The following is a 21,147-nucleotide window of genomic DNA, read 5'->3' on the forward strand; positions in this document are numbered from 1 at the left end:
GCATAATAAGTTTTTCAGGTATCTGTGATTCTCCCCCCCCCCCCACTAAATTCTACCACTGTTGATTTCACTCAACAGTCAACCCACAGAAACAGTTCTTAATTCGTTTCCATGAATTATTTCCTTATCCTTTGGGAGATGGCTAAATATTGAAACATGACCACGGTGGGCCGACAGACCCTAGGAGGGACGTCTTTAAATATGCATTAAACTAAGGCACAGCTTCACAGGCCCCTCTTCTCTTTGATGCATCATTTGCTGTCTTTGAATAAGAAAAATTTCTTGAAACTCTAAAGTGTCTGAAATTCAGGCAACAGATTCTATTCCTGTCACTGTAATATACCCCTACTGATAGTACAGATGGTTTGAATGTTCTTTTCACATAATAAGTGACAGTTGCTGCCATGCCTGGAAACTCTGAGGCTGAAAGATCTTAATGAGATACAGTCTGCTGGGCTGGCGGTAGAGTGATCCTTACACATCAGGATCACATTCCAAACGGGTGAAGAAGAGCTTTATAACCTAGGACCTTTAGTGAGGAACTTGTAGCCCCACTGTGTGTGTGCATGATCATAAATCACAGGAAATTTTAGGTTCAAGATAGTGTGGGACTAGTTGAAGTTTTATTTCAAAGTATGTTAACTAGAAAAGCCAGTACCAGCCATAGATGTTTAAACGTGTCATTAGTTGGTATAGCTATCTTTACCAAACCGATACAGCAACTTTCAAGTCAAAATGATAACATAGGGACAGAGATTACCATCACAAAACCTTATCAGAAAATACCCACGGGGTGGACTTCCCTGGTGGTCCAGTGATTAGGCACCCGCCTGCCAATGCAGGGGACACAGGTTCTTTACGTGGGCCGGGAAGACTCCACCCCTCAGGACAGCTAGGCCCATGCGCCACCACTAGGGAACCTGGGTGCTGCAACTGCTGGAGTCCGTGCACCCAGAGCCTGTGCTCCCCAACAAGAGAAGCACCACGGAGGAGCTCACGGACAACCGCCTCGCTGCAACGAGAGAAAGCCCGTGCAGCAGCAGTGACAACGAATAAGTACAGTCATGTAAGGAAAAGTCCACGGGGCCTTCCCTGGTGGTCCAGCGGTTAAGACTCTGTGCTCCCGGAGCAGGGAGCCCAGGGTCGATCCCTGGTCAGTGAATCCGATCCCACACGACATGGCTGAAGACCCCACATGTGGCAACAAAGATCCGGCGCAGTGAGACTCTCAAAAATATCCACAGAGATGTTGCATTATCTGTTTCTAATTACATGTGAATTCCTGGTACAATTAATTCCTGGAGTGATTTTTCAGAGAAAGATGTGAACATCTGTGAAGTTTATTTTTAATTGAGAGGTTTATCTGAGCTTCTTTTCGGTCTTCTTACACACCCATTTCACTCTTCACCTGAGTCTCTAAATCTACTTTTAATCCTTAAGAGAAAAATGAAATAGAACGTGAAAGTTCACATTTGTAACCAGGGGTTTTTAAGTAAATTATTTTCACTGCGAGTATTACAATGTCTAGAAAGTAATTTCTTTTTTATTCTTTCCAGAAGCATAATCCTGTTCATACATTATTTCTCTAATCCTCACTTTCTCAAGTATAAAGTAGGGATATAAATTCCTAGTCCTACAAGAGAGTTAAACTGCAGTGCGTTTAATGAGGGACTGAGCGCAGTGCCTGGTACCTAGTGATTCCTGCTAAAAAGAGCTGCTGTTACGCCGTATTCATCTTTTCTGGCTCCAGTCTTCACCTACTTTTGCCAGTTCTGTCTCTCCTAGGCCTATGGGACGGATGTTTCAAGGGTCTCAAGTTCTCTCTCATCTTCAGGCCAGTGCAGCTTAAAAGCTCTCCCCTCCTACCCGAAGGAAACCCAGAAATCGGCCATGGTGGTCACTCAGTCATGTCTGGTGTCTGACTCTGCTACCCCACAGACTGTAGCCCACCAGGCCTCTCTGTCCATGACATTCTCCAGACAAGAATACTAGAGTGGGTTGCCATTCCCTTCTCCAGGGAATCTTCGTGACCCAGGGATCAAACCCGAGTCTCCTGCATTAGAGGCGGATTCTATCATCTGAGCCCCAGGGAAGCCCAGACTTCCTGTTTCCACCTGGAGATGCACACTTGGCATCCCACACTCTGCTTTGGTGCTGACCCCACTGCAGCCAAATGGTTACTTGTGTGACTTGTTTACTTGCAGTCTCCTGCTGGACCCTGAGCTCCAGGAGGACAGATGTTCCTGTGTTGTTCAGGGTGGTGCTGTGCCCCCCAGGACAGCCCCCCTGCCATGGTGTATAGTGAAGTGAAAGTCGCTCACTTGTGTCCGACTCTTTGCGACCCGTGGACTTGTATAGTCCATGGAATTCTCCAGGCCAGAACACTGGAGTGGGTAGCCTTTCCTTTCTTCAGGGGAACTTTCCAACCCAGGGATTGAAACCAGGTCTCCCTCATTGCAGGTGGATTCTTTACTGTCCGAGCCACCAGGGAAGCCCAAGAATACTGGGGTGGGTAGCCTACCCCTTCTCCAGGGGATCTTCCTGACCCAGGAATCAAACCAGGGTCTCCTGCATTGCAGGTGGATTCTTTACCAGCTGAGGAGGCAGGGAAGCCCTATGAATTAATAGTCCATGGCAAAAGAGATCAGTCAATCCACATGAAAAATGATGACATCAGGTGTCGGAGAAGATGCCAAAAATGTACCCTTCTGCTGCTTGTTGGCAGTGTGAATTGTGATCATTTTTAAAACGTTGGACTGCAAGGAGATCCAACCAGTCCATCCTAAAGGAGATCAGTCCTGGGTGTTCATTGGAAGGACTGATGATGAAGCTGAAACTCCAATATTTTGGCCACCTGATGTGAAGAGCTGGCTCATTTGAAAAGACCCTGATGCTGGGAAAGATTGAGGGCAGGAGGAGAAGGGGATGACAGAGGATGAGATTGTTGGATGGCATCACCGACTCAATGGACATGAGTTTGGGTGGACTCTGGGAGTTGGTGATGGATAGGGAGGCCTGGCGTGCTGTGGTTCATGGGGTCGCAAAGAGTCAGACGCTACTGAGTGACTGAACTGAATCCGGATAGATGGCAGAGTAGAAGGACCTTGAGCTCACCTCCTCATTCCAAGATCACACCTAACTGCTGAACAAACATGGATTAAAAAGATCGGAACCTACCAAAAAAGATATTCTGTAGCCAAAGACATAGCGAAGGAACCGCAAGCCATCCCACTGGCTTGATTGCAGGAGTTTCACAGGACAGGGGAGACAGGCTCCACTCTTAAAGGAGGTACTGGGACCAGAGCAAAGCAGTGACTTCATAGGCGTCTGCTCCAGACATATCTGCTGGTGTCGGAGGGTCTCCTAGGGAGGCAGGGGAAGCTGTGGCTCTCCCTGGGGTCCCAAAAGCTGGGTGGACATACGAGGGAGGGGTTATCTACTCAGACTCATACTGGAGGCAGACATTTTGCCTGAGTCCAGAGCAACAAGATCTGGTCCCACCCAACAGCCAGGGACCAGGCTCTGAAATAGCCTCACCCGTGAGGGGCCAACACCAGAAACAAGAAACCTTGTGGAGTTTGGGGCTAGAAGGTCGAGCTGTAAAGCACAGGGAAATGTATTCAATGCTCTGTGATAAACCATAATGGAAAAGAAAATGAGAAGAATGGACAGACAAACAGATGTGTAACTGAATCACTTTGCTGAACAGCAGAAGTAACACAACCTTGTAAATGAGCTATATGTCAATTAAATCAATAAAAAATAAATCCCTAGAGACAAATGAAAACAAAAACAGTGACTCAAAACCTATGGGATGCAGCAAAAGCTGTTCTAAGAGAGAAGTTTTTCAGTGATACAAGCTAAGGAGAAAAATCTCAAACAACCTAACCTTAGACCTAGTGTAACTAGAGAAAAATTTACAAACAAAACCCAAAGTTAGTAGAAGGAAAGAAATCATAATGATCAGAACAGAAATAAATAGAGTCTTAAAACAACAAAGAAAAGATCAGTGAAACTAAAGCCAGGTGCTTTGAAAAGATAAACAATATTTGTAATCCTTGGCCAGGCTTACAGGGAAAAAAAGGGAGAGGGCCCAAATCAAATGTTAAAATTAAACACAACTGACACCATGAAAATACAAAGGAGCCTAAGAGGCCACTATGAGCAAATATTTGCCAATAAAATGGACAATCTAGAGAAAACTAATGAATTTTTACAATGGTACAATCTCCTAAAACTGAACCAGGAAGAACTGGAATATATGAACTGGCCAACTACAATTTCTGAAATTGAATCAGTAATTTAAAAAGTTTCAACAAACAAAAATCCAGGACTAGATGGCTTCAAAGGGAATTTCTACCATACGTTTAGAGAACAGCTAACATCTAGTCTTCTGCAAATCTTTCAAAAATTGCAGAGGAAGGAGCACTTCCATTCTGTGAGGCCACCAGTAAGTACCCTGATACCAAAACCCAAAGGGATCACATACAAAGAAGAAAATTACAGACCCATATCACTGATGAATATAGATGCCAAAATCATTAACCCAGTATTAGCAACAGATTCCAGCAGCACATTAGAAGGATCATACACCAGGATCAAGTGGGATTTATTAAGTAGGGTTTATCTCAGGGATGCAAGGAGTTTTCAATATGCACAAATCAGTGTGATACACACATTAACAAACTGAAGAATAAAAACCATATGATCCGCTCAGCAGATGAAAGTTTTTGACAAAATTCAACACCTATTTATAATGAAACTTTTTTCACTTTCTTTCACCCTCATCAAGAGGTTCTTAAACTTGACATTGGCTTAAAACTCAGCATTCAAAAAATGAAGATCATGGCATCCAGTCCCATCACTTCATGGTAAATAGATGGGGAAAAAAGAAATGGTGACAGATTTTACTTTATTGGGCCCCAAATCACTGCAGATGGTGACTGCAGCCATGAAGTTAAAAGACGCTTGCTCCTTGGAAGAAAAGCTGTGACAAACCTAGACAGCCTAGGCAAACCGAGATAAACCTAAAAAGCAGAGAAATCACTTTGCCAACAAAAGCCATCTAGTCAAAGCTATGGTTTTTCCAGTAGTCATGTAGGGATGTGAGAGTTGGACCCTAAGGAAGGCTCAGCACCGAAGAACTGACTTTCAAATTGTGGTGTTGGAGAAGACTCTTGAGAGTCCCTTGGACAGCAAGGAGATCAAACAAGTTAATCCTACAGGGAATCAATCCTGAATGTCCATTGGAAGGATTGATGCTGAAGCTGAAGCTCCAATACTTTGGCCACCTGATCAGAGAGCTGACTCATTGGAAAAGACCCTGATGTTGGGAGGGATTGGGGGCAGGAGGAGAAGGGGACAGCAGAGGATGAGATGGTTGGATGGGTTGCCAACTCAACGGACGTGAGTTTGAGCAAACGCAGGGAGATGGTGATGGACAGGGAAGCCTGGCATGTTGCGGTCCATGGGGTCACAGAGAGTCAGACATGACTTATGGATGAAAAACAACAACATAATAATAACTCCCCAGGAACATATGAAAAACCTATCACTACCTGATATGTAATGGTGAAAAGCTGAATCACGTTTACTTAACACAGTCCTAGCCATGGAAATCTCCAGTACTTTGGGCACCTCGCATGAAGAGTTGACTCATTGGAAAAGACTCTGATGCTGGGAGGGATTGGGGGCAGGAGGAGAAGGGGATGGCATAGGATGAGATGGCTGGATGGGATCACCGACTCGTTGGACATGAGTTTGAGTGAACTCCGGGAGTTGGTGATGGACAAGGAGGCCTGGTGTGCTGCAATTCATGGGGTCGCAAAGAGTCGGACACGACTGAGCAACTGAACTGAACTGAGCCATGAAAATCAGAGAAAAAAAAACAAAATGAATCTAAACTAGAAAAGGAGTAAAACTGCAGGTTTGCAGAGGATGTGATTCTACACATGGAAATCCTGAGGATGCTACCAGGAAACTGCAAGAGCTCATCAGGGAATCCAGTAGATCTCCAGGCTACAAAACCAGCAGACAGAGATCTTGCACTTTTGTACACAAACAATGCAAGAGGAAAAAGAGAAATTAGAGAAACAATCATATTTACCATCACAACTAAAATGAAAGAAAGGCCACATACAGGTCCGCAGTTACCATCATCCTCTGGTGAAGAGCTGAAAGAATTTTCTCTAGGACGCTGAACAAGAGGATCATGAATGTGCCCCTTCTCACCTTTTATATAATGTAGGTTTGGAAGTCCTCGCAGTAACAGAAGAGAACAAAATCCACACTGCACAGGAAGAAGCAGCCCTGTCTGCTTGCAGATGACACGTTACGATGCCCTGAATGTCTAAAGAGGCGAACAATAAACTGTTAGAGCTCATCTATGAATGCAGTAAGGGCTTCCCTGGTGCCTCAGGGTGAAGAATCTGTCTGCCAACACAGGAGATGTGGGTTCGATCCTTGGGTCAGAAGATCCCCCGGAGAAGGAAATGAGTACCCACCCAGTATTCTTACCTGGAAAATCCCATGGACAGAGGAGCCTGGCGGGCTACTGTCCACAGGGTCACAGAGAGTTGGGCACCAGTTAGGGACTAAACAACAACATGAATTCAGTAAACTAGGAGGACACAAAATCACTCCTGAGAAACCGGCTGCATTTCCATACACTAATAATGAGAGAGCCTAAGGAGAAACTCGGGAAATGATCCCATTTACCATCGCATCAAATAGAAGAAAATATTTTAGGAATAAGCCTACTTGAGGAGGCAGAAGTCCTCTACTCTGAAAACTATAAGACACTGATGAAAGAAATCAAAGCCCACACACAGATGGAAAGAATGACTTGTTCTTGGATATAAAGAATCAACATTAAAAAAAAAAAATCAACATTGTTGAAATGCCCACAATACTCAGAGGACTACAGATTCAATGCAATCCCTATCAAATGACCAGTGGCATTTTTCACAGAACTAGAATATAAAAAATTTAAGTTTGTATGGAAACATAAAAGACCCTGAATAACCAAAACAATCTTTGGAAAGAAGAATGAAACTGGAGAAATCATGGTCCCTGTCTTCAGACTAGACTACCAGCATACAGTATTCAAAACCACAATGGTGTGATCACTCACCTTTAGCAAGACAGCCTGGAGTGTGAAGTCAAGTGGGCCTTAGGAAGCATCATTATGAACAAAGCTAGTGGAGGTGATGGAATTCCAGCTGAACTGTTTCAAATCCTAAAAGATGATGCTGTTAAAGTGCTGGATTCAATATGCAAGCAAATTTGGAAAACTCAGCAGTGGCCACAGGACTGGAAAAGATCAGTTTTCATTCCAATCCCAAAGAAAGGCAATGCCAAAGAATGCTCGAACTACCGCACAATTGTGCTCATTTCGCTTGGTAGAAACGCAGTGCTCAAAATCCTTCAAGCTAAGCTTCAGCAGTATGTGAACCAAGAACTTCCAGATGTTCAAGCTGGATTTAGAAACGGTAGAGGAACCAGAGATCAAATTGCCAACATCCACTGGATCACAGAAAAAGCAGGGGAATTCCAGAAAAGCTTCTGCTTCACTGACTACATAAAAGCCTTTGTGTGGATCATAACAAACTGTGGAATATTCTTAAAGAGACAGGAATCCCAGACCACCTGAGTTGCCCCCTGAGAAACCTGTATTTAGGCCAAGAAGCAACAGTTAGAACTGGACATGGAACCATGGAATGGTTCAAAATTGGAAAAGGAGTATGTCAATCCTCTATTTTCACCCTGCTTATTTAACTTATATGCAGAGTGAATCATGAGAAATGCTGCGCTAGATGAAGAACAAGCTGGAGTCAGGATTTCCGGGAGAAATAGCAATAACCTCAGATATGCAGATGACACCACCCTTATGGCAGAAAGTGAAGAGGAACCAAAGAGTCTCTTGATGAAAGTGAAAGAGAGTGAAAAAAAGTGAAAGTCACTGAATCGTGTCCAGCTCTTTGCAACCTCATGGAATAGTCCATGGAGTTCTCCAGGCCAGAATACTGGAGTGCGTAGCTTCTCCAGGGGATCTTCCCAACCCAGGGACCAAATCTAGGTCTCCCACATTGCAGGCAGATTCTTCACCAGCTGAACCACCAGGGAAGCATCTAGAGAAGAGATTGGTGGTTGGCAGGGAGAGGGGAAGCAGAGGAGAGTTAGATTGGGAGTTTGGGGTTGGCAGATTCAAATTATTAATACACAATGTGGATTAAAAAACAAGGTCCTGGAGAAAAGGGAACCTTCCCACACTGTTGCTGGAAATGTAAATTGGTACAGCTACTATGAAATGTTAGTTGCTCAGTCGTAGCCCCCCAGGCTCCTCTGTCCGTGGAATTCTCCAGGCAAGAATACTGGAGTGGGTTGCCAGTCTCTTCTCCAGGGGATCTTCCTGGCCCAGGTCTCCCACATTGTGGGCAGATTCGTCACCATCTGAGCCACCAGGGAAGCCCTAGCATACGATTTATCTAGTGTATGATTCAGCAATTCCACTCCAGGCCTACATCCAGAGAAATACCTGGTTTGAAACACACACACCCGAATGTTCACTGCAGAGCTCCATAGCCAGGACATGGAAGGAATCTAAATGTCCATCAAGAGAAATGGATGAAAACACGGTACATATATACAACGGACTATTACTCGGCCATAAAAAAGGATGAAGTGATGCCATTTGCCGCAGCATGGATAGACCTAGAGATTGTCATACTGAGTGAAATAATTCAGGCAGAGAAAAATATCATATAAGATTGCTTATTTGTGGAATCTAAAACAGTGGTGAACTTCTTTACAAAAACTTATTTAAATGAACTTATTTACAAAATAGCATAGTCTCAAATGTGGTTACCAGGGGCAATGGGTGGCAAAGAGGAATAGATGGGGAGTTTGGGACAGACACATACATACCACTGTATTTACAATAAAGAAGGACCTACCGTATTGCACAGGGATCTCTGCTCAATATTTGGCAGTAACCTAAATGGGAAAGAATTTGAAAAAAATAGATACATGTATATGTATAATTGAATCAGTCTGCTGTATGCCTGCACTAACATTGTTACTCAATTATACTCAAAAATTAAAGATTTTAAAATTTAAATTAAAAATTGATTTAATTTCTAGAAAGGAACAAGGTCTTATTGTATGCCAGATGGAACTATATTCAATATTCTATAATTAACCATTATGAAAAAAAATGAATGCATAGATAATAGATCATAATGGTCAGAGCTGAAATAAATTGAGCCTTTAAAAAACACACGAAGAATATATGAGTGAAACTGAAAGCTTGTTCTTTGGAAAGATAAAAATTGATAAGCCTTAGCCAGACTCATCACAAAACAAAAAGGGAGGGCCCCCAGATCAACAAAGGTAGAAATGTAAAGAAAGAACTTAACAACCAACATCACAGAAATGCAAAGGACCCTAAGAGAATACTACTAGCAATTATTTGCCAATAAAATGGACGATATAGGGGAAATGGACAGATTTTCACAAAGGTACAACCTTGCAAGACTGAATCAGGAAGAACTAGAAAATATGAGCTGATCAATTGCTGTTCCTGAAACTGAATCAGGAATTTAAAGGCACCCCAAGAACACATGTCCAGGACCAGCTGACCTCACAGGGGAATTCTACCAAATATTTAGAGAAGCGTTAACGCCTATCTTTCTGCAACTTTTCCAAAACACTGCAGAGGATGGAACACTTCTGAACTTGTTCTATGAGGCCACCATCACTCTGGTACCAAAAATCAGACAAAGAGACCACACACGAAAAAATTTTAGGCCCTTATCACTGGTGAACACAGATGCCAAAACCCTCAATACAACACTAGCAAACCAAATCAACAATGCATTAAAAGGATTATACACCACGATCAAGTAGGCTTTATTCCAGGGATGCAAGGAATGTCTCCAGAAAGTACTGGGACTTCCCTGTTGGTCCGGTGGTTGAGTGGTTTCCCAGGTAGCGCTAGTGGTAAAGAACCCGCCTGACAATGCAGAAGATGCAAGAGAAGGGTTTCAATCCCTGGGTTGGAAAGATTCCCCTGGACGAGGGCGCAGCAACCTGCTCCAGTATTGTTGCCGGGACACACACCAGGGAATTCCCTGAAAATGCATTTGGTTGAGAATCTGCCAGCCAATGCAGGGGACACAGGTTTCCAGATCCCTGGTCTGGAAAGATCCCATATACAGCAGAGCAGCTAAGCCCGAGCATCACGACTGCTGAGCCTGCGCTCTAGAGCCTGTGAGCCCCAACCACTGAGCCTGCGTGCACCAGGAACTGAAGCCCACGCACCACACTAGTGAGCCCACAGGCCTGGAGCCGGAGCTCCGACATGAGAGAAGCACCTGAAATGAGAAGCCTGCACCCTGCAACCACGAGTAGCCCCCGCTCATGGCAACAAGAGCAAGCCTGCATAGCAACGAATATCCAGCACAGCCAAAACTACAGTATTTTTTAAAAAGTCTCCAGAGTGGGGACATAGAAGGAACATACCCTTAGAGTAATAAAGGCCATATATGACAAACCCACAGCTAATATCATACTCAGCAGTGAAGAGCTGAAGGCGTTTCCTGTTAAGATTGTGAACAAAATGAGGATACCCACATTTGCCACTTAGGGTCAGCGTATTTTAGAAGTCTTAGCAATAGCAATCAGAGTAGCGATCAGGAAAGAAAATAAAATCTGGAAAAGAAGTAAAACCATCACTGTTTGCAGATAACATGGTTCTACACGTAGGAATTTCTAATGATGCTACCAGAAGCCGAGGGGACTCAATGAATTTGGTAATGTAGCCGGATACTAAATTCATGCAGAGCCATCTGTTGTTATCTCTATAAACTAACAACAAAAGAGAAAAACGAAAAACTTAGGAAGCAATCCCATTTACCACTGCATTAAAAAGATGAAAACTTCTAGGACTAAACCTACCTAAGGAAGCCATGGGGAGGCTCTGCCCATGCCAGCCTGGCGGTAGGCCAGGGGGTTAAGACGCTGGCCCGGGTGCGAGGATGTGAACCATGAATGGCCCGGGCTTGGGTCCTCGCCCTCGGGCACAAGTGTCCCGCCGTGCCTCTTCAGCATGACCCATCACCCCCACAGCAAGTCTCTGAGTGAAGAGGAAAACTTGAAACTGTTCGGGAGGTGCAACAACAACCGTACTTTCAAGTAAGTGAGGTGAGTGAAAGTCGCTCAGTGTTTCCCACTCTGTGTGACCCCACGGAAGAGTCTGTGCAATTCTCCAGGCCAGAATACGGGAGTGAATAGCCGTTCCCTTCTCCAAGGGATCTTCCCAATACAGGGATTGAACCCAGGTCTCCTGCATTTGTGTCTTCCTGCAAAGGTGTATTCCTTGCCAGCTGAGCCACCAGGAAGACCTTTCAAGTAAAGGTGGAACAGTTAAAACAGATGATCTCATCATATATTTCCTTTGAGCCAGAAAGACAGAAAATAGTAACAAATACACTGGTTTCTGTCTATCCACTGTTCAGTTCAGTTCAGCTGCTCTGCCGTGTCCGACTCTTTGCAACCCCATGGATCGCAGCACACTAGCCCCCCGTGTCCATCACCAACTCCCAGAGTTCACTCAGACTCACGTCCATCGAGTGAGTGATGCCATGCAGCCACCTCATCCTCTGTCGTCCCCTTCTCCTCCTGCCCCCAATCCCTCCCAGCATCAGAGTCTTTTCCAATGAGTCAACTCTTCTCATGAGGTGGCCAAAGTACTGGAGTTTCAGCTTTAGCATCATTCCTTCCAAAGAAATCCCAGGGTTGATCTCCTTCAAAATGGACTGGTTGGATCTCCTTGTAGTCCAAGGGACTCTCAAGAGTCTTCTCCAACACCACAGTTCAAAAGCATCAATTCTTCGGCACTCAGCCTTCTTCACAGTCCAACTCTCACATCCATACAGGACTACTGGAAAAACCGTAGCCTTGACTAGACGGACCTTAGTCAGCAAAGTAATATGTCTGCTTTTGAATATGCTATCTAGGTTGGTCATAACTTTTCTTCCAAGGAGTAAGCATCTTTTAATTTCATTGCTGCAGTCACCATCTGCAGTGATTTTGGAGCCCCCCAAAATAAAGTCTGACACCGTTTCCACTGTTTCCCCATCTATTTCCCATGAAGTGATGGGACCGGATGCCATGATCTTCATTTTCTGAATGTTGAACTTTAAGCCAACTTTTTCACTCTCCTCTTTCACTTTCATCAAGAGGCTTTTTAGTTCCTCTTCATTTTCTGCCATAAGGGTGGTGTCATCTGCATATCTGAGGTTATTGATATTTCTCCCGGCAATCTCGATTCCACCTTGTGTTTCTTCCAGTCCAGCTTTTCTCATGATGTACTCTGCATATAAATTAAATAAGCAGGGTGACAATATACAGCCTTGACGTACTCCTTTTCCTATTTGGAACCAGTCTGTTGTTCCATGTCCAGTTCTAACTGTTGCTTCCTGACCTGCATACAGATTTCTCAAGAGGCAGGTCAGGCGGTCTGGTATTCCCATCTCTTGAAGAATTTTCCATAGTTTATTGTGATCCACACAGTCAAAGGCTTTGGCATAGTCAATAAAGCAGAAATAGATGTTTTTCTGGAACTCTTGCTTTTTCGATGATCCAGCGGATGTTGGCAATTTGATCTCTGATTCCTCTGCCTTTTCTAAAACCAGCTTGAACATCAAGAAGTTCACAGTTCACGTACTGCTGAAGCCTGGCTTGGAGAATTTTGAGCATTACTTTACTAGCATGTGAGATGAATGCAATTGTGAGGTAGTTTGAGCATTCTTTGGCATTGCCTTTCTTTGGGATTGGAATGAAAACTGACCTTTTCCAGTCCTGTGGCCACTGCTGAGTTTTCCAAATTTGCTGGCATACTGAGTGCAGTGCTTTCACAGCATCATCTTTCAGGATTTGAAACAGCTCTACTGGAATTCCATCACCTCCACTAGCTTTGTTCGTAGTGATGCTTCCTAATGCCCACTTGACTTCACATTCCAGGATGTCTGGCTCTAGATGAGTGATCATACCATAGTGATTATCCGGGTCGTGAAGATCTTTTTTGTACAGTTCTTCTGTGTATTCTTGCCACCTCTTCTTAATATCTTCTGCTTCTGTTAGGTCCAGACCATTTCTGTCCTTTATCGAGCCCATCTTTGCATGAAATGTTCCCTTGGTATCTCTCATTTTCTTGAAGAGATCTCTAGTCTTTCCCATTCTGTTGTTTTCCTCTATTTCTTTGCATTGATCACTGAAGAAGGCTTTCTTATCTCTTCTTGCTATTCTTTGGAACTCTGCATTCAGATGCTTATATCTTTCCTTTTCTCCTTTGCTTTTCGCTTCTCTTCTTTTCACAGCTATTTGTAAGGCCTCCTCAGACAGCCATTTTGCTTTTTTGCATTTCTTTTCCATGGGGATGGTCTTGATCCCTGTCTCCTGTACAATGTCACGAACCTCATTCCATAGGTCATCAGGCACTCTATCTATCAGATCTAGGCCCTTAAATCTATTTCTCACTTCCACTGTATAATCATAAGGGATTGGATTTAGGTCATACCTGAATGGTCTAGTGGTTTTCCCTTCTTTCTTCAGTTTAAGTCTGAATTTGGTAATAAGGAGTTCATGATCTGAGCCACAGTCAGCTCCTGGTCTGGTTTTTGTTGACTGTATAGAGCTTCTCCATCTTTGGCTGCAAAGAATAGAATCAATCTGATTTTGGTGTTGACCATCTGGTGATGTCCATGTGTAGAGTCTTCTCTTGTGTTGTTGGAAGAGGATGTTTGCTATGACCAGTGCATTTTCTTGGTAAAACTCTATTAGTCTTTGCCCTGCTTCATTCCACATTCCAAGGCCAAATTTGCCTGTTACTCCAGGTGTTTCTTGACTTCCTATTTTTGCATTCCAGTCCCCTATAATGAAAAGTACATCTTTTTTGGGTGTTAGTTCTAAAAGGTCTTGTAGGTCTTCATAAAACCGTTCAACTTCAGCTTCTTCAGCGTTACTGGTTGGGGCATAGACTTGGATTACCATGATATTGAATGATTTACCTTGGAAACGAACAGAGATCATTCTGTCGTTTTTGAGTTTGCATCCAAGTACTGCATTTCAGATTCTTTGTTGACCATGATGGCTACTCCATTTCCTCTAAGGGATTCCTGCCCGCAGTAGTAGATATAATGGTCATCTGAGTTAAATCCACACATTCCAGTCCATTTTAATTCACTGATTCCTAGAATGTCGACGTTTACTCTTGCCATCTCTTGTTTGACCACTTCCAATTTGCCTTGATTCATGGACCTGACATTCCAGGTTCCTATGCAATATTGCTCTTTGTAGCATCGGATCTTGCTTCTATCACCAGTCACATCCACAGCTGGGTATTGTTTTTGCTTTGGCTCCATCCCTTCATTCTTTCTGGAGTTATTTCTCCACTGATCTCCAGTAGCATATTGGGCACCTAATGAGCTGGGGAGTTCCTCTTTCCGTATCCTATCATTTTGCCTTTTCCTACTGTTCATGGGGTTCTCAAGGCAAGAATACTGAAGTGGTTTGCCATTCCCTTCTCCAGTGGACCAAATCCTGTCAGACCTCTCCACCATGACCCACCAGTCTTGGTTTGCCCTGAATTGATGCTTTTGAACTGTGGTGTTGGAGAAGACTCTTGAGGATCACTTGGACTGCAAGGAGATCAGCCCTGGGATTTCTTTGGAAGGAATGATGCTAAAGCTGAAACTCCAGTACTTTGGCCACCTCATGCGAAGAGTTGACTCACTGGAAAAGACTCTGATGCTGGGAGGGATTGGGGGCAGGAGGAGAAGGGGATGACCGAGGATGAGATGGCTGGATGGCATCATGGACTCGATGGATGTGAGTCTGAGTAATCCCCGGGAGATGGTGATGGACAGGGGGGCCTGGTGCGCTGTGATTCCTGGGGTCGCAGAGAGTCGGACACGACTGAGCGACTGAACTGAACTGATAGCTTAGTTTCATTGAGTTAGACAAGGCTGTGGTCCTAGTGTGATTAGATTGACTAGTTTTCTGTGAATATGTTTTCAGTGTATCTGCCCTCTGATGCCCTCTTGCGGCACCTACCATCTTACTTGGGTTTCTCTTACCTTGGGCGTGGGGTATCTCTTCACGGCTGCTCCAGCAAAGCACAGCCACTGCTTCTTACCTTGGATGAGGGGTTTCTCCTCACCGCCACCCTTTCTGACCTGCAACGTGGGATGGCTCCTCTAGGCCCTCCTGTGCCCGCACAGCCACCACTCCTTGGACGTGGGGTGGCTCCTCCCAGCCGCCCCCCCAGCCTCAGACTCAGTGGCTCCTCCCGGCCACCGCCCCTGGCCTCAGTAGCGGGGTGGCTGCTCCCGGCCACCACCCCAACCTTGGACGCGGGTTAGCTCTTCTCGGCTGTTCCTGTGCCGTCACAGCCTGGCACTCTCGTCTGCTGCCCCTGACCTCGGACATGGGGTAACTCCTCTTGGCTGCCACCCTTCGGACATGGGGTCCTCCTGGCTTCTGCCCTGACCTTGGACGTGGGGTAGCTCCTCCTGGCTGCACTTAGCGCGCCGGTCGCGGCCGCCTGCCCCCATTGCAGGCTCCAGCGTAACTGTGTGCGATTGAGACTCGGCGATGGTCGGGACCCCAGTGAGATGGGCCTGCTCACCACCTAAAATGCCCCTTTCATGAGAAATCTATGCACTGTAGATTTCCTTAAAATATGAAAATGATTCTGTGTATTATTTTCCTTCATTTTATTTTATTAAAAGAGTTACCAAGATGTAGGCTGCTGCTGCTGCTGCTAAGTCGCTTCAGTTGTGTCCGACTCTGTGTGACCCCATAGACGGCAGCCCGCCCGTCTATGGGATTCTCCAGGCAAGAATACTGGAGTGGGTTGCCATTCCCTTCTCCAATGCATAAAAGTGAAAAGTGAAAGTGAAGTCGGTGTCCAACTCCTAGCGACCATGGACTGCAGCCTACCAAACTCCTCCGTCCGTGGGATTTTCCAAGCAAGAGTACTGGAGTGGGGTGCTTAATTACCTATAAAGTTGTGGTGACAGTACATGGAGAAATTAGTCCTGTTACAGGAATGGTCATGAATTTGACTGACCTCCAAGAGTATATGGAAGAGGCAGTTATGAAGCCCCTTGACCATTAAGTATTTGGGTCTGGACGTGCCGTATTTTGCAGACATTGTAAGCACAAAAGAAAATGTAGACATTTATACCTGGGAAAACCTCCAGAAATTTCTTCCTGTGGGAGTTCTTTATCAAGTAAAAGTGTATGAAACCAACAATAATATTGTAGTCTACAAAGGAAAATAGCTCTTAGAGATTAATCCTATAGAAGGATTTGATTTCTTCCCATACTTGAAGAAGATCTTTATCCTCTTGAATAATTAAGAAGCTCTGACATGACAGCTGCACCTCTACACTGTGATCTGAAATGACTGTGAGTGAGACCGGTTCTAAAATCTGTAATGTATTCTGAGTACCATCTAAAGAGCCTTCCATCTATCGATTAAAATCATTTAAGGAAAATGTTTTGGTGTAGAATCATTTGAAAGCAAAAGAAATCTGGGTTTGTTTTTCCATTATCTCATTTTCAGTATTCCTTTTTTTCTGGGTATAGTGTAAATGGCAAAAATGTTTATAAGACTTACAGTAGGTGAATCTTACAAAACATAAAACACTGGTGACCACAAAGTCTGGGAACATAGACAGTGTAGTGTCTCTTAGTAGAGACCGGGTTCCCTTGATCACTTCTCGGATATGCTAAAGGTGCAGATTATTCAGGGAAAATTAGACGCACAAATCCTGCGAGACAGTGCGCTGTGAGTGGAGGTACAGGACCAGTGGGAGTGCTGTTTCAGTGTACACTGCTCACTGCACATTTGCTGACTGAATTATGAACTGCTAGTGAGGAATGCTGAACATATCATGGAAGATCAGTAAAGCTGCTTATGTATCTTTGTCTATATTTTCATACTTTACAGCTACCTGAACAGTGTAAACTCAGAAGGCTGAAGAATAATCACCTGTATTAAACCCGGTCAAAATAATCAACATGAAAAGGATATATTATCCTGTAAAGTATCTCTTATGTTCAGTTTTTCCTAGTTAATCCCATTTTGTTCTGATTGCTAATTTTACCTGCTTTAACTTGACAAAACAAACAAATAAAAAAAAGAAACCTACCAAGGAGACAAAAGACCTCTACTCTGAAAACCAGAAGATGCTAATGGAGGAAACTGAAGCTGACACCCAGCTGAAAAGACAGGCCGGGTACCTGGATGGGGAGAAGCACTGATGCTAAAATGCCTGCACTGCCTAGAGCAATCCGTATCTAATGACCAATGGCATTGTTTATTCCACAAAACTGGAACACAAAACATTTACATTTGTGTGGAAACACAAAAGACACGAACTAGCCAAAACAGTCTTGTGAGAGAAAAATGGAGCTAGAGGAATTGCACTCCCCGACTTCAGACTATACCACAAAGCTGCAGTACTAAAAACAGCTTGGTAAGGGCACAGAAACAGAAATACAGATCAATGGAACAGGGTACAAGTCCAGAAACAAACCCATACACCTAAGGTCAATTAATCTACAGCAAAGGAAGCAGTAATATATGCAGTGGAGAAAAGACAGTCTTTTCCACAAGTGGCACTGGGGAAAGTAGAATGCTACCTGTAAAAAAATGAATCTGGAACAGTCTGTAGCACCACATCCCCAGATAAACTCAAAAGTGGTTAAAGACCTAATATTAAGACCAGGTAGTAAAAAAGTCTTACAGGAAAACCCAGGCAGAATACTCTTTGATATAAATCACAGCAATATCTTTCTAGATTGGGCTCCTAGTGTAATGGAAATAAAAACAAAAATAAACCAGTGGGGCCCAAACAAGCTTAAATGTGTTGGCACAGCAAAGGAAACCATAAACAGAAAGGAACAACAATCTACAGGTTGGAAGAAAATATTTTTAAATGAGGGTATGGACAAAACCATAATTTCCAAAATATACAAATGGCCCAACTCAATGACAAGATGACCCAATCAAAAAATGCACAGAAGACCTACGTAGGTATTTCTCTAAAGAAGATATATAGATGGCCAACAGGTACATAAAGAAATGCTCAACATTACTAATACTAGAGAAATGCAAATAAAAGCTACAGTGAGGTACTCACCCTCACACCAGTCAGAATGGCCGTCACGGGTATGGAGAAAGGGAAACCCTCCTACAGTCGGTGGCAGTGCAGATTGGTTCAGCCACCGTGGAAAACAGAATGGAGCTTTCTCAAAACCTACAAAGAGAGCTACCATGTCATCCAGCAATCACACTCCTAGGCATATATCCAGACGAAACTATAACTCAGAGAGATACAAGGACACCTATGCAGCTCTATTCTCAATAGCCAAGACATGGGAGAAACCTATGTTTTCATCCATCAACTGATCAATCAATAAAGCAGATGTGGTACATATATACGATGGAATACTGATGCTGCTGAGTCGCTTCAGTCATGTCCGACTCTGTGCGACCCCATAGACGGCAGCCCACCAGGCTCCCCCGTCCCTGGGATTCTCCAGGCAAGAACACTGGAGTGAGTTGCCATTTCCTTCTCCAGTGCATGAAAGTGAAAAGTGAAAGTGAAGTCGCTCAGTCGTGCCCGACTCTAAGGGACCCATGGACTGCAGCCTACCAGGCTCCTCCATCCATGGGATTTTCCAGGCAAGAGTACTGGAGTGGGTTGCCATTGCCTTCTCCATGGAATACTACTCAGCCATAACAAAGGATGAAATAATGCCATTTGTAGCAACATGGATAGACCTAGAAATTACCATACATAGGGAAGTAAGCCAGACAGAGAAAGACAAATATCATACAATTTTACTTATATGTGGAATCTAAAAAAAAAAAGCAGTGTACAAATGAACTCATTTCTAAAACAGAAACCAACTCACAGAGTTGAAACAAACTAAAGGTTACCAAAGGGCAAGCAGACACAACAGATAAATTAGGAGTTTAGGATTAATGTATACACTCTACCATATATAAAATAGTTAGCCAAAAAGGACCTGCTACTGTGCCAGATGGGAAACTATAGTCAGTACTTTGCAATAACCTGTAAGGGACTGGAATCTAATATAAAGAGAGAGATTGCTGAATCCTAACCACTAGACACAGGGGTTGGAATCTGATTAAGAATATATATACTTAAAAATATATGTATAACTGTCTCACTGTGCTATATACCTGAAACATGCATTGAAAATCACCTATACTTCAATTAAAGCATAAACTCATACAATGTACCATGTGTAGGGTAAACTGTAAAAAAGTAAAGAAATTTTAAAGCAACCTTTAAATTCAAATATAACAGAAATTATTAACCAACAATCAATCCATATTATATATATATAAGCTAACCAAAATCGGGCAAGCAGGATGATTCATTTAAATTGGAAAATTTTCCCACAATAGTTTCTGCAAATGTGTTCTCTCCATAATATTTCTATTACGTATGCAGATGTCCTGCCATCAAATATTTCCCCTCAATAATCTATTCGTTTAGTGCAACAAATATCTCAAGAAAGTTCCCACTTCTTAGAATATTAGTTACTCTTGTTTGTTAGTGTTCTGTTATTTTCTGGAAAGTTAACATTTCACCTCTGTGCTAATATTTATTCATCTAAGAATGTGCGCCAGCCAGATCATGAAACTCCTGTTGTTATTTTCTCAAGCAGACGTCCTTCTTTCTTTCTCCCACAGATCAGGGTATGGATCTTTCTTCTTCTGCTGTCTGCAAAATTCCCTCCCCGTAGGCGCTTCACACCAGCCCTGTAGCAAGATTGGCACATGATGCAAATTGACTTTTCTGAAGTTATTCTGATATATATATATTAAAAAAAAAACAGAATATACTGCTTATAGTGATACACTATTTCACAAGCAATATATCCTAAATTAAGAAGCCATAGTCTTTCAGGGACTTCCCTAGTGGTCCAATGGTTAAGACCCCATGCTTCCAATGCAGGGGGCCTGGGTCTGATCCCTGGTCAGGGAGCTAAGAGCCTGCAGGCATACAGCACAGTTTGAAGAAAAACAAAACAAGAAAAGCAGCCACTGTCTTTTACAAGTGAAATTCCTACAGTGTAGGGAGCCCCAGAGCAGGGAAAAGGCCTCCGACCCTCACTAGCCAGAAACATACATACCAACACATCCAACCAGCAGGCCATCAAATCAAAGTTGTTTAAACCCAAATATTGTCTGGAAGGGGAAGCCTAGACTTTCTCTCCCACCTCCGCCACTATCCAAGTCTGGACCACATCACCCATCACCCAAGTCTCCCTACTGACCCACCTGGCCTGCAGTCTTCCACGCAACGGTCAGCATGAACCATTTATCACAGAACTCACAGCACGTCACTTTCTCTGCTCAAAATCCTTCAGCATCGTCCTGTTGCCCACAAAATAAAATCCGAATTCCACCGCGGCTTGGGAAGGCCTCTGAATCTCTCTCCCACCCACTCTGCCGTGGCCGCACTGAGGTTCTTCTGTTTCTATAAGGCACCTGCCTGGGCCCCTCCAGAGCTCACAGTCTCTGTTTGGACGGAAGGTAACTTCTTCCCTTCCAGGCTTTTCTACCGTCAGCTCCTTCACATCATTTAGGCATCAGTTCAAGGTCTCTCTTGAAGACGCTGTCACGGACCACCCTAGAGGATGTCACAGCCCTCACCCGGGCATCCCGACCTTAATAGCAGTCACTGCCCTTTTACCCTCTTTGCTTCTTTAAAGCTTGTATCACATTCTGGGGACTTCTCTGGTGGTCGTGTGGGTAAGAATCTGCCTTGCAATGCAGGGGACAAGGGTTTGATCCCTGGCTGGGGAACGGCAATCCCACGTGTCTCGGAGCAGCTAGAGCGCACGTGAGCGGTGAGCCACAACTAGAAGATCCACCTGCCGCAGCTGAGATATCCCGCGTGACACAGCGGAGATCCCATATGCCGCGACTAAGGCCTGGCGCACCCAACTTTAAAACAAAATGAATGTAACACATTCTGGAATCATCTCACAATCTTCCTTGCTTGTCGTGATGCAAGTGAGTACACGCCTTAGCCT

The 21,147-nt window shown here is 44.0% G+C and overlaps 1 pseudogene; it reads left to right on the forward strand.

Annotated features, from left to right (window-relative positions):
* Positions 1–11,045: 11,045 nt before the first annotated feature.
* LOC114117306 (6-pyruvoyl tetrahydrobiopterin synthase-like) lies at positions 11,046–16,545 on the forward strand (annotated as a pseudogene).
* The last annotated feature ends 4,602 nt before the right edge of the window (positions 16,546–21,147 follow it).

This window comes from Ovis aries, chromosome 12 (assembly GCF_016772045.2).
Source record: "Ovis aries strain OAR_USU_Benz2616 breed Rambouillet chromosome 12, ARS-UI_Ramb_v3.0, whole genome shotgun sequence".
In the NCBI taxonomy this organism is placed as follows: Eukaryota; Metazoa; Chordata; class Mammalia; order Artiodactyla; family Bovidae; genus Ovis; species Ovis aries.